The sequence below is a fragment of the Amblyomma mixtum genome, chromosome 7 (genome assembly GCF_055824585.1).
Source record: "Amblyomma mixtum isolate Tamu chromosome 7, ASM5582458v1, whole genome shotgun sequence".
Taxonomy (NCBI): domain Eukaryota; kingdom Metazoa; phylum Arthropoda; class Arachnida; order Ixodida; family Ixodidae; genus Amblyomma; species Amblyomma mixtum.
In genome coordinates, this window is record NC_143018.1 from 116,309,531 (window position 1) to 116,326,216 (window position 16,686).

General features: G+C 51.9%; 1 protein-coding gene across 1 annotated transcript in view; it reads right to left on the reverse strand.

Annotated features, from left to right (window-relative positions):
- LOC149337289 (transient receptor potential cation channel subfamily M member-like 2) overlaps nt 1-16,686 on the reverse strand; it is a 350,682-nt gene that overhangs the window by 100,911 nt on the left and 233,085 nt on the right. The gene's annotated exons all lie outside the window — the stretch shown is intronic.

Below are 16,686 nucleotides of genomic sequence, written 5' to 3' on the forward strand. Positions count from 1 at the left end.
AAAATCCAAGGTGGACAATGCCGCGATAAGCCTAGGCGGCGTCAGGCCGTCGGCCCGAAGGAACGCTGCTACAGCTCACGCCGCACCCGTGAGGATGGCTGACGCTGACGCGGCGGCGTCGGCCGGAGCCACGACACCGCTCGAATAGAAACTTAAAAGCGACGACAACGCTACCGACCTCTCACAGGAGAGAACAATCGACAACGGGGGATGGTTCACTGCCAAATACCACAACTCGAGACTGATTGCCGCTCCGGAGGCCGGGACAGACGCGGCGGACAACTCAGCACTGAGCCAACTCAAAGTTAAGTGGAAACCCGTTCGGAGAGAGAAGCTACCTCCTGTGCTAAAAAACGACTTGAAAGTCATCCTTAGACCGAAGAATGGAGTCAACATCAGCGAACTGAGCACGTATCAGATGACCCGGGCTATAACCAAAGCATGCGGAAAACCAGACATCTGCAACGAAGGCAGCTTCCTTATACGGCTGCACAATGGATCCAACATCGCTATACTCAGCACCCCAAGCATGGACACTGCCAGTGCTGTGCAGAGTATTTCGAGTCTACGCTTGGTGCAAATGACTATGCAATGACGGCTTACATGGCTGCGCGGGAAAATTTGTGCAAAGGTGTCATGCATGGACTGGACGCCGGGACCACGCCAACTGAATTACTATCACATCTTCGGGTACGTATCGAAGGAGTCAAAATACTTTACGCACGAATGTCTTCGCAAACCCCAAAGCGCGGTCATTACCTTCGAGAGAAAGATCTTTCCGCGCTACGTCTACTACGACGCCGGCGAGATACGTTGCACCCTCTATCGATCATCGCAGCAAGTTTGGTATACATGCTTCAAGGCCGGATATAGGGTGGACGTATGCCTGACACCTGACGTCGGCGTCTGCTCTAAATGCACCGAGCCAGTGATCGAGGACGGACACTCCTGCGAGCCCAGGTGTGCGCTATGCCCGGAAGCGCATCCTACGGGGGCAAAGGAGTGCAATGAACGCCTGAAGAAACTGAGACCACTGACAAGAAAACAAGAGGAACCAGGTGGCAGAGACAAGGGCGACGGTGGCTCTGGCGGACGCGGCCGGCCCGGAAACGCCGGTTCAGCGAGGACTCCAGTTCGAGATCCGAGTCCATATCGGCATCAAGATCAGGATCAAAGTGGATATCAGCGTCCAGGACCCAGGAGGCTCCGGAAACCAAAAAGAAGCAGGAGCAGAAAAAGACCACACCAAAAAGGGAGGAAGAAACCAGGGTGAGCTGGAAAGAGTATCTTTTCCCTACCTCTCGCACTGCTCCAAAAAACACGAACACACCGACAATAGTGATAGGTAACAATGCTAATGGGCAACCTAACGAGGAAGTTCAAGAGCTAAGACAAATAATTCAGACGCTCAGGGCAGAAAACGCCGAGCTCAGACGGAAACCAAACGATCTCATAGACGAACTAAAGGCCCGAAGAATAAGGCAGAACAACACAAACCCGTAAACAGACGAAGATGGCGACAACTATAGGGCGGTAGAAATTTCCAACTGCCATGGCGGCTGTTAACAAATGGATTGGCTAATCTTAGCAACCTCATCGCCAACATCCAACACGAGACGCGCAAGGATAGAGAGGCACTTCACAGCCTTGAAATCCAGAGTAAAACCCTATAACAGGCCATCTGAGTATGCCAAGAAACCGTAAACGCTCGGTCAAGTTGGAAACACTCGAAATATGGCAGTGGAACTGCCGTGGGATCCGCCGAAAGCAGGGTATTCTTAAACAACACATCACACATTGCACCTCTCCGCTAGACAAAATCGCCCTACAGGAAACCGGCTGCTCACTCACTCTCGCGGGGTACTCCGTCTACGAGGTGCAGTGCAAAGCACGGTCGCCATGCTGGTTGCTAAAGCGGTTGCAGCAATCAGACACGACATCGACAGAACGGCCATTGACCACGTCCATTCAGAAATAATTACCCAAACGAGAAGCCAAGAAAGCACCTTCCTACTTAACGTGTGCAGCCCGCCAAGCCACAGGAAAGCCAATTTCAGGTACCTGTGAGGCAAGGCAGAAGAAGCAGCAGGCAAGAACGGTCTTGTCATCCTGGGGGACTGTACAGCCTGGCATAAAAGCTGGGGCTACGTTCGGGAAACCCAGAAAGGCATGGATCTAGCTAGAGAAGCTGACCGTAGAAGGCTCACCCTCATCCCTGACCACACGCAACCCACGCGAGTGGAGAACAGCATCAACCGAGATTAGTGTCCTGAGGGGTAAGGCACGCAAGGTGGGAAAACGACGGCGAAACTCTAGGCAGTGACCACTGCATCTTGCGCATCCATATAGAAACCCTCCCGAACAGGAGACAACATGACCAGACTGACAAACTGGGACGCCTATAGGAATTCAGGGTACTGTCTGAATACGCTGAGATCACCGATATTAAAGGCTGGGTCGCAAGTATGAAGACAGACTGGCGAAAACTAACCCGGAAGGTCGCCCTCACTACCAACACACCTGATGTGGACAAACATCTCTTACACCTGTGGGTCGCCAGACGGGGCCTACTAAGAAGGTGGAAAAGGCAAAAGCATAATAAGCGGCTCAAGAGTAAGATCGCTGAGGTCACCAGACAAGCCGAAGAATATGCGACGGAGCTCTCGAGGCGCGACTGGGACCAAAAATGCAAGGAACTGCAGGGGACTCTCGGTTGGGCCAAGACATGGTCCTTGCTAAAGGCTCTCATAGACCTAACCACGACAAAATCCGAAACTCGTAAGACGACCCGAAGGATCGCGCACGAATTCTAAGGAACTGACGAGGAAATTCTACAGAACATCAAGTTGCGTTACATCTGCAATGCAACACACGCCAACCGCGGCTTGGCATACACGGGCGAAGCGAATCCCGCTCTGGACGAACCCCTTACCATAGGAGAAGTCAGACACACTGTGATGTCCGCCACAAAGAACACAACACCAGGGAAGGATGACATCACCAATGCCATGATAAGTAACCTGGATGACAATTCAATCAAAAGATTCGCGGAATTCGTCAATAAACAGTGGGAACAGGGGACCCTCCCGGACTATTGGCGACATGCGGAAATAGTAATGATTCCGAAATCCGGAAAGACTCCAAACATGAAAAATCTTAGACCCATTTCGTAAACATCATGCTTGGGAAAAGTGTACGAGAGAGTTGTGCATCACAGGTTGCAGACCCACCTGAGGACAACAAACTCATGCCGCACACTATGTTTGGATTACGAAAATACCTATTAACACAAGACGTTCTCCTGCAGATCAAGGAGATGGTGCTTACTACCGTCCCAAAATATGGAGAAAACATCTTGCTTGCTCTCGATCTTAAAGCGACCTTCGACAACGCCAGTCAAAGGGCTGTGCTGGAGGGGCTCAGCAAACTGGGTTGCGGGCAGGGAATATTCAGCTATGTGAAAGTCTTCTTGACTAACAGAGCCGCTACCATTGGAATGAGAGGCATCAGGACATACACCTTCAACACCCCAAAAAAGGAACACCGCAAGGCTCTGTGCTATCCCCTATGCTTTTTAACATTGCAATGATTGGCTTAGCAAGGACGCTCGAAGATATTGAAGGAATCAGGCATGCCATCTACGCAGATGATATCACAATATGGGTGGCAATTGATCTTTAGCAGGAAAACAAGAGCTCCTTCAGCGAGCAGCAGACACGGTCAACGCATACGCGCGACACTGCGGACTTGCATGCTCCCTTGAAAAATCCAAGGTGCTCAGAGCCTACAGAAAAGGGTACGATCTGCAAAACTCCATAGATATCTACATAGGAGAAACGACGATTCCGAAAGTACCAAAAGTTAGGATGCTTGGCATGTAGATCCAAAGCAACCGTCTATTGATCACACGATCAGACAGCTAGCAAATACCACAGCACCGACCACCAGGATGATTGCAAGGATTTCCAACACAAGGAGGAAGACACATGCAGGCTAGTACAGGACCTCGTGGTAACTAGAATCTTATACGGCGTCCCCTACCAAACACCGCTCGAGCAAGAAAAGGAGCAGTTAGAGGCAATTCTTATAAAAGCATACAAATGCGCTCTCGGACTACCGGTCGACACTTCGACGGAGAAATTCCTTAAACTGGGCATAAACAACACAGTACAAGAGCATAATCAGGCCCACCTCCTCGCGCAGAAAACTAGACTGATGCTGTCCGAAACTGTAGAAACACGCTGCGGTTGCTAGGCATGAGGGACGCTTTGAAAGAAATAAACAGCACAGTGAGCGTACCAAATGAAACCAGGAGGATCAGTGAGATCAGTCGCATTCCGAAAAACATGCATCCAGATATACAAAAGGCGAGAAGAAAGGCAAGACCCGAATTCCATGAAAGAAGCTTCGCCGGGGCAAAAGACGTATTATACATTGACGCAACCACACACAGACACGGCTCGGTAGCCAGCGTGGTCGATCACCAGCTCAGGGAAATCGAGTGCACTTCGATAAAAACCAACAATATCCTCGATGCTGAGGAAGCAGCAATTGCACTCGTCATCACCCAGCAGGTGACGAGTCCCATGCACACATGACAGACTCGCAAGAGGCGTGCAGAAGGTACAGCAGTGGACGCATATCCACTGCAGCCATTCACATACTCAAGGCGAGGACAATCACCTTTACGAGATGCTTCATCGCGTGGACACCAGCCCATGAGGCTGTCAAAGGGAACCAACGTGCGGACGCCAACACCAGAGCATACGCCAACAGGGAGGCGCGCAACGAAGGGGAACTGGACGCAGTCACTAGAAGGTATGGACCCATCTTAGAACCCCAACGAGCCCTCAGGAGACCTACCCCCCTCCCCACCAAGACCTTAGTAGAAAGCAGCCGGTTGCCTCGAGACAACTGCAGACTAATACATACCCCAATCTGAGTTTACTAACCAAAATCTATCCTTCCACATATGAAAAATGCCCGGTATGCGGTGAACACGCAACGCTTCACCACGTTACATGGGCCTGTCAGAAAAGCAGGCAACGCCGATTAACAACACACCAACACCGGAGCAGCGTGAGGCTGCTCTGTTCATTTCGAAGCCTGAAAAGCAGCTCAAGCTGATCGACAGGGCTCGCAAGACTGCAAAGGCCACTGGGGCCCTGGACTGAGAGCTCCACCTACGCTGAGAGAACCCTGGTAATAATAAAGTTGTTCATTCATTCATTCAGGTCTCCACCCAGATCTGAGAGACAGATACCGCGCATGTCCTTTCCTCAAAATTTGTTCACGGACGCTTAGACGGCGGCTCGGGCGGTCAACGCCCTTCTTATATAGGCTGACTCCACGTCTGTCTCTTCTTTGCGCCAAGGCAGGCGTGAACATACGCACAGTGTCGGCTGTGCAGTCTCCTTCTCCTTCCCGCGCTAGGCGCGCGTCCTCATTGGTCCAAGGCCGGGAGTGGCTTCAAGGAGCATCTGAAACTTTCTGTCCTGGCGCCGCGGCTATCACGCGAGTGACGAGGTGGAGGGCATCTCTTAGCGCACGCAAGGCTACGCCCTCTATGTCAACATCGCGTATAAACGAATCGGACAGTCTAGACCAATCGACGGCAATCCCCCCGCGCGCCGTGTAGGCGAGCGGTGGAAGAGGAGGGAGCCACACACATAAGGCTAGTCGCTCTCCAGAGGTTCCTTCTCCCGTGTTTTACGGAGCCGTCTGCGTGGCGCTGTTTTAGAGCGCAGCTCTTAGGCGCCCGTTTCTGTGTTTCGCGGCGTCGCCGTCACCGTCGTCGTTGTCCGTTGTAACCAGGAGAGGGTAAAAGCGCAACCTCCTCCCCTCCTTAGCAAGAAACGAAAAATTGCCGACGATTATGTTACTTCCTAATCCGAAGTTTGAGCGCAGCTCATCAGCTGTTTCAGCTTTTCAATAGAGAATTCGAGCAAGACATGTATGTACAATAAGAGACAACTTGTTATTTTTCACACATTTTCCTTCTTCAAGAAACACGACAATAACAAATCTTGATGGTCATGAAGGAAGCTTTGTGGTCGGAGAAATAGATGGATATATGCACGACTTGCTGCACTAATGCCTGGTTCTCAAAGATCAGGTCTGCGCAAGTATTTCGCGAGGTTTTCAGAGCTGTGGGAGCCGTGAGCGAGAGGAACGGGATGTTCTCCCGCATAAGTGGTAAAAATCCCCGCTTGTCTCTACATCTGCATGAAAGTCCCTATTTTCGCGGCGCGAACGGCAGGGTCGTCTCGGCGGCGGCGCTTAGCCTGTGCGTCAGCGACGCTACTGCTGGATCTTCTCGACGGCGGCGACGGGAAGCTTCCGCTTCGGTGGCATGCACCTCTGGATTCTGGTGGCGACGGCACTCGATCTCTGCCCTAGCAGCCCGTTTAGCAGCTGCAGCGGCAGACAAAGGACTTTTACCGGTTGCCTCGGACATGGCTCACAAACAACATGCAGAGAGTAAAATATTTACATAGGCATGCGGTTCGCAAGTGACAAACGGGGGCGGCTATGCGTTTCGGTTCGGGCGGTTGTCACCCAACTTCGCGCACTTGTTGCGTGCGTTCCCAGACAGGTTTAGAGCGTTTGAGTGGGGGCAGGGCGGTAGCGGTTTCGGACACAAAGCAGATGCCCTCGACTCAGCATTTCAAGCTTAGCGGAGACTAGCTACCAAAATGACAAGAGGTTTTAGCGCAGCTCACAGGCACCCGTTTCTGCTTTCGCGGCGTCGTCATCGCCGTTGTCTGTTGTAACCAGCAGTGGACACCCTTTACGCTGGGAAAACAATGGAGCGGGAGCTTTTAAAGGAGTTGGTAAAAGCGCCACCTCCTCCCCTCCGTACTGACCGGCGCGCCGGTGGGGGCGCAGCTACGCATAGCAACCGTGACGTCACACAGTAGCCCTAGAACGAGTGCGCGCGCGTAGGCGGTGGCAGCTACACGCCCGCTCTTTCGCCAGACGTCTCGTTGCAGTCGAGTGAGTGAGACGCATGTCTCCGAAGCGGCCCAGTGATTCCGCCCCAAGCGGTTCCTGGAAGCGGCACTGGGTTCACATCAAGGATGTCGCCAAGCACAGTTTAGAATTTACAAAGTGTCTTCGGTATTTTTTTGAAGCGAAAAGCTTCGCTAGGCTAGTCAACACCGAGACTAGTGTGGGCCCCGTCGTCAAAAAAAGCCACAGGTGCGCATGCGCGAACTGCGTGACGTCACAGGAGAGGCGCATGTTGTCGGATCCGCCGCTGCCGTGACTCTGCGACAACCGTGACGTCACAGGAGAGGCGCATGCCGCCGCGGCTCTGCCGTTTGTCGCGGAGGAGAGCTGGGCGCTCCTGCCGTTTGGGTGAGCGTTGTCGGCGGTGGCAGGCGTTTGAAGCGGTTTATAGGTGACTGCTGCAATCGCTTGCCTTTCTGCTCGAGTCTTGTAAGAACGGCCTAACACGGAGATCCAGTCGCCGGAGTGAAGTTCGTGTTCTGAGACGGTGCGTCCCTCCACCTGGATCTCCATGGGAAGGCCGAGCTCGCCGTCTTGGCGAGTCGGTGAGGCTGCCGTCAGGCTTATCGAGGTGGTGTTCTGAGACTGCGCAGAACCAGGCTGGAATGCAGGAAAAGATGAGTTCAGGCTCACACACCTGGACATGCATAGGTTCCTCAAGATGTATGGCGCTTGCTTGAACAGTTGGTTGGCCGCTGTGACGAAAATTTCCGGGGAAACACACATTTAGCCGGAGCCCATGTGCAGAGCGTCCGACCTGCGTTGCCCCCTGGCGGCGAATCCGCGCCACCGCAGCTTTTCGCTTCGAGATATCCAGACTTAATCTTAGCTAAGCCCCAGCCAATTTTTTGAGGAAAGGAAATGCGCAGTATCTGCTTCACACATCTCAGTAGACACCTGAACCAGAGCGAAGACGCATAACAGCTCGAATAAAAAAAGACGCATAACTGCCCTCTTGGAATAGTGTACACCTCAGTCGTAGTTTAAGCTACGTGGTGGTGGTGGTAAAAACTTTTAATTGCTGAAATGGAGTTTGGGAGCCACAGAGTGTCCCCGCTACATGGTCGGCGTCCCACGTCCGGGACACCGCATGACAATGCCCCGTCTCTCGCCCGTTTCACCAGAACGCTTTGGGACTCAAGCGAGGAGCAGTTGAGGAGGGCAGTCTCCTATGCCTCTCTGGAAGGGGTAGGGGAAGCGGGGAGGTGGGGATTTTGAGTACATGCCCACACCATGTGGAAGATATCACAGATCTTTCCACAGTGCGGGCATCGCCCATCCGTGTTAGGATCGTAATGTTTTAAGATTGCAGGACAGAGTAGAGTACCTGTCTGCAGGCGCCTTAAAGTTCGCTCCTCCGTCTTACTCAGCCCCTTTGCAGGGTCCGGGAAAAGGCGGTGCTTGTCGCTATAATGCGTTATTATTTCCCTCAACCGCAGCAGCGGCTGGTTAGTCTCCGAGCCAGAAGAGTTGGGTTGAGGAGCCCGGTGAATAAGCGCTCGGGCAGCCGCGTCAGCGGCCTCATTACGTCGTAAGCCCTGATGTCCAGGAGCCCAAATAATTCTTTTCGGTGTTGGATCAGTGGCAGTCCGTCTTAGAATGCAAGCAGCTAAGGGGGAGATCTCCCCTGCCAAGTAATGATCACATGCTTTTCGGAAGTCCGTAATGATGATTCTCGAATTGGCGTGGGCGGCAGCAAACGCTACCGCTACTTCCTCGGCTCGCATTGAATTCGGGGCTCGAAAAGAGAGTCCATCAACGTGAATTTCCTGGTGAACGACAGCGGCCGTGTAAAATCCCGTGGGCGATGGCCCTGCTACGTGTACATAATATACACCGGGTCGGGAGCCGAGTTGTCTCTCAAGAGCCCGAGCCCGCGCTTGTCGTCTGTTTTCGTGCATGTCGGTGTCCATGTTACGAGGGAGAGGGGAGACCCAGAGCATATGGCGCCACAGTAATGGGACACGCTCCGCCTCCTCTGGAGTGCAGTCGTGCTGGATGTGTAAGCGGTTTAGCAGGCGGCGCCCAGGGGCCATCTGCATGAGCCGCGTGTATTGGTTCACAAGGTGGGCCTCCCGCAGCTACTGGTAGGAGTTAAGCGCCCCCAATGCCTTGAGTTTGGCATTAGAGGTAGCCACCGGGAGATCCAGGGCTCGCTTAGTTGGCTTGCGGATCATGGCGTCTATTCGCGCCTCGTCTTGCTTAGTAGTGCGGAGATATGGCACGGCGTAGAGGATCCGGCTAGTCACGAAAGCATAGACGAGCCGAAGCGCGTCCCTGCCCCGCAGACCGCCCGGCTTGTTGGAAACGCGGCGGATCATGCGCCCTACCTGCTCGCTTACTCTCTTGAGTTTCAGAATGGTGGAGTCCGGTCTGAGTCTGTGGTTAATGAAAAGGCCCAGAATACGGAGCTCTTCAACCTGTGCGGTAGCTACAGATTTGCGCTGCATGCTTTCGCATTCAAAAATTTTGCCAGAAACGCTGCCACTTGCCAGGGTGGCTGGGTGAGTGGGGACTTCAATATAGATATAAAAACAAGGGGGATTTTCTGACCAGTTATGCAGGAGAACATCCCGTTCCTCTCACTTGTAACGGCTCCCACACCTGTGACAACCTCGCGAAATACTTGCGCAGACCTGGTGTTTGAGAACAAGGCATTGCGTCACGAAGCTTCCTTCATGACAATCATTAACTCTTAGTGGAGTGTTTCTTGAAGAAGGAATATGTGTCAAAAATATGAAGTTGTCTGTAATTGTACATACACATCTAGCTCGAATTTTTTGCCTCAATTTACCGAAAAGCTGAAACAGCTGATGAGCTGCGCTCAAATTGCGCATCAGGAAGTAACTTACTTGTCGGCAATTTTTTCTTGTTTCTTGCTAAAGAGGAAAGGAAGTTGCACTTTCACCCTCTCCTGGTTGAAACGGTCAACGACAACGGCGACGCCGCGAAACGCAGAAACAGGTGCCTAAGAGCTGCGCTCTAAAAAAGCAATATCATGCGCGTACACAAACTTTGATGGCTTGGTGAATAGAGATATTACGCATTAGTATGATAAATAATGACGGTGAAAGATCGGAGCCTTGTGGGACACCTCTTGACTGGGGTATGTGTTAGAAGTTTACGTACCCTAAGAGTAAAAGAGTGATCACTTCCTTATGAAGTCTCCTGTCCACGCGAAGAGGTAAAATGAGCTTGTACATAAGCTACTTTATGAAGCCAAATGCTGTGTGAGACGCTATCATAGGCTTTTGCACTATCTAAAGTAACTATAGCTGACACCTCGTCTTGCCATACAGCAACCGGCTCTCCAAGTCTATGTGCTCGGCCCAAATCGAGCACCCACGGTGGAAACCAATCATAGCTACGGTAAATCTTTGAAGAGTGAGAGCATGACTCATGAAGCGGCTGAAGGCTATCCGCTCTACAAGGTTAACCAAATTTGGTGTGAGAGCAATCGGCCGCATACTGTCAGGATCAAAATTATTCCCCTGCTGTTTGAGCAATAACATAATTTTTAAATTTGTTTTTGAGGAAAGGAAATGGCGCAGTATCTGCCTCGCATATCTCGGCGGACACCTGAACCGCGCCGTAAGGAAAGGGAGGAAGGTGGTAGTGAAAGAAGGAAGAGAGGTCATAGTGGAGGTCTCGGGAATAATTTCGACCACCTGGGGATCTTTAACGTGCACTGGCATCGCACAGCACACGGACGCCTCTTGCGTTTTATCTCCATCGAAATGCGGCTGCCGCGGTCGGGTTCGAGCCAGGATACTCCGACTGGGTAGACGGGAGCCTTACCACTGAGCCACCGCGGCGGGTTGTTTTCCAATTTTGTGGAACATGGGCTTTTTCTAAAGACCTGTTGACAATCTGCAAGAGGTAAGAGGCAAAGTCTTGCATTATTATTTTCACCCTGCCAACTCTTACTTCGTCAATATCAGGGGCTGGAGATTGCAGGCAATTAACTGCCGACATTAAATCAGATATAGATACCTTAATGAAGTCTGCACCCACGCCGTCACCTGTTCGGCTGTACGCCTTGTTCGTTGGTAAATTGGTTTTTGAGGAAGGGAGATGTATCTGTGACGCATATCTCGGTGGGCACCTGAACTTCGCCGTAACGGGAAGGGAGGAAAATGTGAGTGAACGAAGACACCGTATTGACTAGACGCGCCTTTGTTCATTCGAAACCATCAAGCTGGCATGGCGGACTCCCTCCCAATCCGCCATGCCAGCTGGATTGTTTGGAATGAACAAAAGGCGCGTCTAGTTTGTTTTGTTGAATGTTATGTGTCAAAGCCAGGCAATAAAGAAAAAAAGCTGGCATGGCGGAGTGGTCAGCCTGCCTGTCTCGCATTCCGCTGACCCCGGTTCGATTCCCCAACTCGACCTTTTCCTTCTCGGTTGTATTTATTTATTTATATCGTGTGACTAGAATGGTTAATTAGGCTAATTGCTTACCGATTATTACTCAATTAGTCATTCGAATGCCAGCGATTAAGTATAGATTAAGTAATGATTGGTATATGCCCATATAAGGCACGTTTCCGAAACGCGGACACATCTGCCGACAGGGCTGCTAACGACAGTATGAGGCATTAAAGGCTTTCGCCTTAAAACACGTGGTACGCTGCTGGCGGCAGAACTCCGACCGTGGAAGAGACCGCCACACCTGCGGCGGCGAGAGCGCAGGAAAGTGCTGCCGCGCAAAGCTCTCTCGATGCCAAGCTGGTTGAGGTCCCTGCTTCTCGAGGGGGGAGCACGTCTCCGCTGCCGCCGCTGGAATTACACTTTGGTAGGCGCCAAAAGGTGGTGGCGCTGACGCTGCCCACGTTACTAAGTCGCAATAGTACGATGGTTTGGGCCAGTTGGTTCCTATTGGGGTATAGAACAATTCACACTGCCCTGCCCTGCCTACACCACCGAACGGCAGTCTCTCAGCTGTGCGCTGGAGCGCCTAGAACCAAGCCCACTGACGGAAATGAAGATTCTCAGCCACTGGCCGCGGCGGTCGTCGGCGGAGAAGGCCTCCAAGGTATCTGATCCGCTTCTTGAGAAGTTCTGGCCTGCACGATAGGCTGTGATTTCAACGAACACTGACGTCTTAAAGTGACTTCAATTTCATGTTACCTTGCTTTCCCTTTCTTCTTCTATCCCCTCACTCCTTTTTCCCTGTGTAGGGCAGCAAACCGATTATTCTTTCGGATAACCTCCCTGCCTTTCCTCTTCTACTGCTCCTCCTCCTCACAGCGCAAATGAAAGGCAGACAGAGGAGCAGGAGCAAATAAGACAGGATGGTTCAGCACTTCCAACTGATTGTACTTGAAAAGATGTAATATATGAATGCACTGAGCTCTGGCGACGTAGAAACTAGTCGCAGTTCTCCAAAAGAGCCATTAGCCGTTTCATTTTCAAGTACGAGAACCGCTGTTAGCTTCTACGTATCGACAACTTCGTCTCGAGTGTATTTAAACGTCGTTTCTTTTCAAATAAAGTCATTTCAAAGTGCAGCTCCATGCTGGCTTCTTTGTCCCTGCTCATGTGTCTACGTTTCGTTTGTGCTGTGAATGGTTCTAACCCATGTGACTAATTCGGGGAGCGCTCGTTGGTCTCCTTGCTTAGTGGCACTGGGTGTCACAAAATTCGGCGCATTTTTGAAACAAACGAACAAAATCAGCGCCGCACGGACGCGTCTGGCCGGCGTGGTGGTAAGACGGGGGAGAAGGGAACGCCCGCTGTGCGACTGGCCTGCTGTGCGTTGCTGCCCCCTCCACCACTGCTTACCGACACGGCGTGCGCGGAGGGAATGAGTCATCCGTGCCGCCGATTTCTCTCGAATATCCGAGTCGCTTCTACCTCTAACCGGGGGAAAAGGGCGTAACCTTACGTGCACTAAGACATGTCCCCCTCGACGGTCGGTGACGGCGCCGCGCTAGAACCTTCGCGAAGCGTCTCCCGACTTTGACCAATGAGTACGCGCGGCCGGAGCGGGAAGAAAAGGGGGACCGCACGACAGATACTGCGCGTATGTGCGCGCCTACTCTGGCTCGTAGAACAAACAGGCGTGGAAGCGAGCCTATAAAACGTTGACCGCTGTCAGATTAGTCCGGACCGCCGTTTAAGCTTCATCGAAGCGCGCCCGTTCGACTCCCGGGAAAACACCACTCGGCCAGCATCGGACCAACGAGGCAATGTTCGCCAGTCTGCGGGACGGCATCGTCGTGGACCTCTGGTCGTCGGACTGTCGCAGTGCGCGGTGAACAAATTGTTTTGTGTGTTTTCCTCTTTCTCTTGTGTTTGTGCACTTTAGGTGCAATATTGCCTGTGTATTGTATACTCTCTCGAGTTTAACTTTGCACGAGCTGCATTGTTTTGTTAATTACTTTGCATGTGTTTGTACTAGCGATTGTGAAATCCTCTGTATCGTCTCATTCCTGTATAAACTTTGTTTGTTTGTGATCTTTTGGCTCCGACCCACTCTCTGGCTTGCGACCGGCGAAAGCCGGGCACCAAGCAACCAAAACCTGTTGTCACTTGGTGGTTGGTCTCTGATGAGTTTGCCACGCTGAGTGGAGGGCATATCCATGGAGTCCGAGACCACTACCCCGCCCACGCTCTAAGGGTGTCTGGGAACTTCACGCTTAAAAGTGCGAGAAGTTGGGTGACAATATATTCTGGCGTCCGCGACACGACGTTTGGTGTTAGTAAGCGCAGAGAACGGAGAAGGAGTCGGAAGGAGTTTACAAAGAGGTCGTAAACGAGGGTTAGCAGTAGAGCGATATTGTGAGGTGCCGCGCTGAGGCAGCTGGATACGGTTCCCCGAATTGAGCGATGCTCTAGGCATGAACAGCTAGGACTAACTCCAAAATAGATCTAAGAGATATTGTGAAGTTGGGTCGTAAGCTGGGCCTAGAAGAATCCGAGAATGCGGATTGGGTGAACCAGGAAATAGAGCGGAGCCGCTGAGAGAGAAAGAGAATTGGCTCGAACAGCCACTAAGAAAGCGCGAGAAGTGCGAAGGTAAAGGAGAAGTGCCTGAAGACAGCCAGAGAAATTCGAATTGAAACAAGAAGTTCATCTAGAGAATGACATTCTCATGAGGGATGAAGTGGGGAATAAGAGCGAGCTTCAGCTCACATCTCTGAGCAAAAGAAGGGGCAAGCGTGGTATAGTCCCAGAGCCCTCGCCGAAATGCTACCAGTGCAACAAGATATGCCACTACGCCTCGAATTGCCGTAGCAACTTAGTGAGCAAGAAATTACTTGTTTGTTTGAAGTGTGGAGACAAGGGGCACAAAGCATGGGCGTGCCCAAGTCTCGAGAAGCCATTCCCACAGGTATCGCATCCCTGTGGCTTTTCGTACAACAGCGAGGCGGAAGACGTTAGCGCCGACCGCGTAGAACAGGCGTACTGGGAGAAACCTCCGGTGTTGTGCATAGTTACGTGCGTCAATCCAGGGTCTCTAACTGAGGGAATGCCGGTTCTTCCCGGCAAAATTCGAGGAAAGTCGGTTTCCGTTCTGAGAAGCACAGGAAGCACCGGAGTTTTCATCAAAAGGGAATTGGTTAGGGATGAAGAACTTATTGGAGAGATGAGCCTTTTGTATTTATTATTTATTTATTTAAATATACTGTCAATCCCCAGACGGATTGTAACAGGGGTGGGTAAAAGAAAAACAATTTTACAGTATTATTAACAAAGAATTATACCAGAGAGAGCGGCACAATCGACTGGTCACATTAATACAGGACGTGTCAAAGGATATGCACAAGGAATTCAAGAGGCAACACAGAAAACTTACTGTCTTTGAAAATACATGTGTAACAATGGTAAGTGCACAATTTGTAAAATTAGTGTAAGGTGGGATTTGTTCTGTGCAGCTTCACAACGGGAGTAGGGCTAACAGCCGTCCGATGCCAGCTGGTCGACAGCAGCGTGCACCAGGCGATGGCAATGCGGCTCGCGCGTATGCCCGTCGTCTTCCTTACAATGGGCATCAGACAGAAGAGGAGCCATCCTGGCGACTTAAGGGGCGGACCAGACAGCGGGGTCGTGGTATGTCTTCAGATGGTTGATATGGACAGTCTCAGGGCCGCGGCGTCTGAAATCGGGAGACGAGGTGAGGGGCTCAACAATGTAGTTGACGGGAGATGTTTGCTGCAAGATGCGGTAAGGCCCGTGATACCTAGCGAGCAATTTCCTGGAGAGACCCGGAGTACGTGGAGGTATCCTCAGCCAGACAAGAGAGCCGGGCGAGAAATGCTGGGGAGGTTGATCTTCATCGTGGCGGGTTTTCTGAAGGGTCTGGGTAGCTGTCGTGAGCGACCGGGCGATCTGGCGGCCGTCTTCGGCGTGCCTGGCGGCTTCGGAAACGGTAGTACACTCAGATGCGTCTGGGTGGTAGGGGAGAATAGTATCAATTGGAACGGAGGGATGTCGGCCGTAAAGGAGAAAGAAAGGAGAAAATCCGGTTGTAGACTGCGTAGCAGTATTGTGCGCGAAGGTAATATACGGGAGAATGAGGTCCCCGTTCGTGTGATTTGAACCAACGTACATAGCCAGCATGTCCCCCCGAGTTCGGTTAAAGCGTTCCGTGAGGCCGTTTGTCTGAGGGTGATAAGCGGTGCATGTCCCATAGATGACGTTGCACTCACGGAGAAGAGCTTTGATGACGTCAGATAGGAAGACGCGGCCTCTGTCGCTGAGGAGCTCACGAGGGGCACCGTGCCGAAGGATGAATCGACGCAGAAGAAAGGATGCCACATCCTGTGCCGTGGCAGCAGAGAGCGCGGCGGTTTCAGCATACCTCGTGAGGTGATCGACGGCAACAATGACCCATCGTTTGCCAGAAGCAGTATAGGGGAGGGGCCCGTATACGTCAATGCCAATGCGGTCGAAAGAGCGAGGCCCCTGGGCCTCACCGGTTGTCCTCGTGAAAAAGAAGGATGGCTCCGTTCGCTTTTGCATCGATTACCGCCGCATTAATAAGATCACACGCAAAGACGTCTACCCTTTGCCCCGTATTGATGACGCTCTGGACTGTCTACAAGGCGCGGAGCTCTTTTCTTCCCTTTATTTGCGCTCTGGTTATTGGCAGGTCCCAATGGCAGCTGCAGATCGTGCCAAAACCGCGTTTGCGACCGCTGACGGCCTCTACGAGTTTAACGTCATGCCTTTTGGTCTGTGTAACGCTCCTGCTACTTTCGAGCGAATGATGGATACAGTTTTGCATGGCCTCAAGTGGAAGACATGCTTGTGTTACCTGGACGATATAGTTATCTTTTCGCCCGACTTTCAAACGCATCTATGTTGCCTGAAGCACGTTTTGACATGCCTCAGAAACGCAGGCCTGCAGCTGAACTTAAAAAAATGCACCTTTGCTGCCCGCGAACTGACAATGTTAGGTCACGTTGTGTCGAAAGATGGTGTACGCACTGACCCTGCAAAACTTCGAGCCGTGTCTGAGTTTCCCAAACCTTCCACCACTAAGCAACTTCGCAGCTTTCTAGGGCTCTGCTCTTATTTTAAGCGTTTCATTCGCAACTTTGCCGCAATTGCTGCCCCTTTGACTCAGCTGCTCGGCACGAATGTTGATTTTTCGGCTTGGTCACCCGTATGCGACGACGCCTACAACACCTTGCGTCGTCTCCTAACGGCACCACCCATCTTGCGACA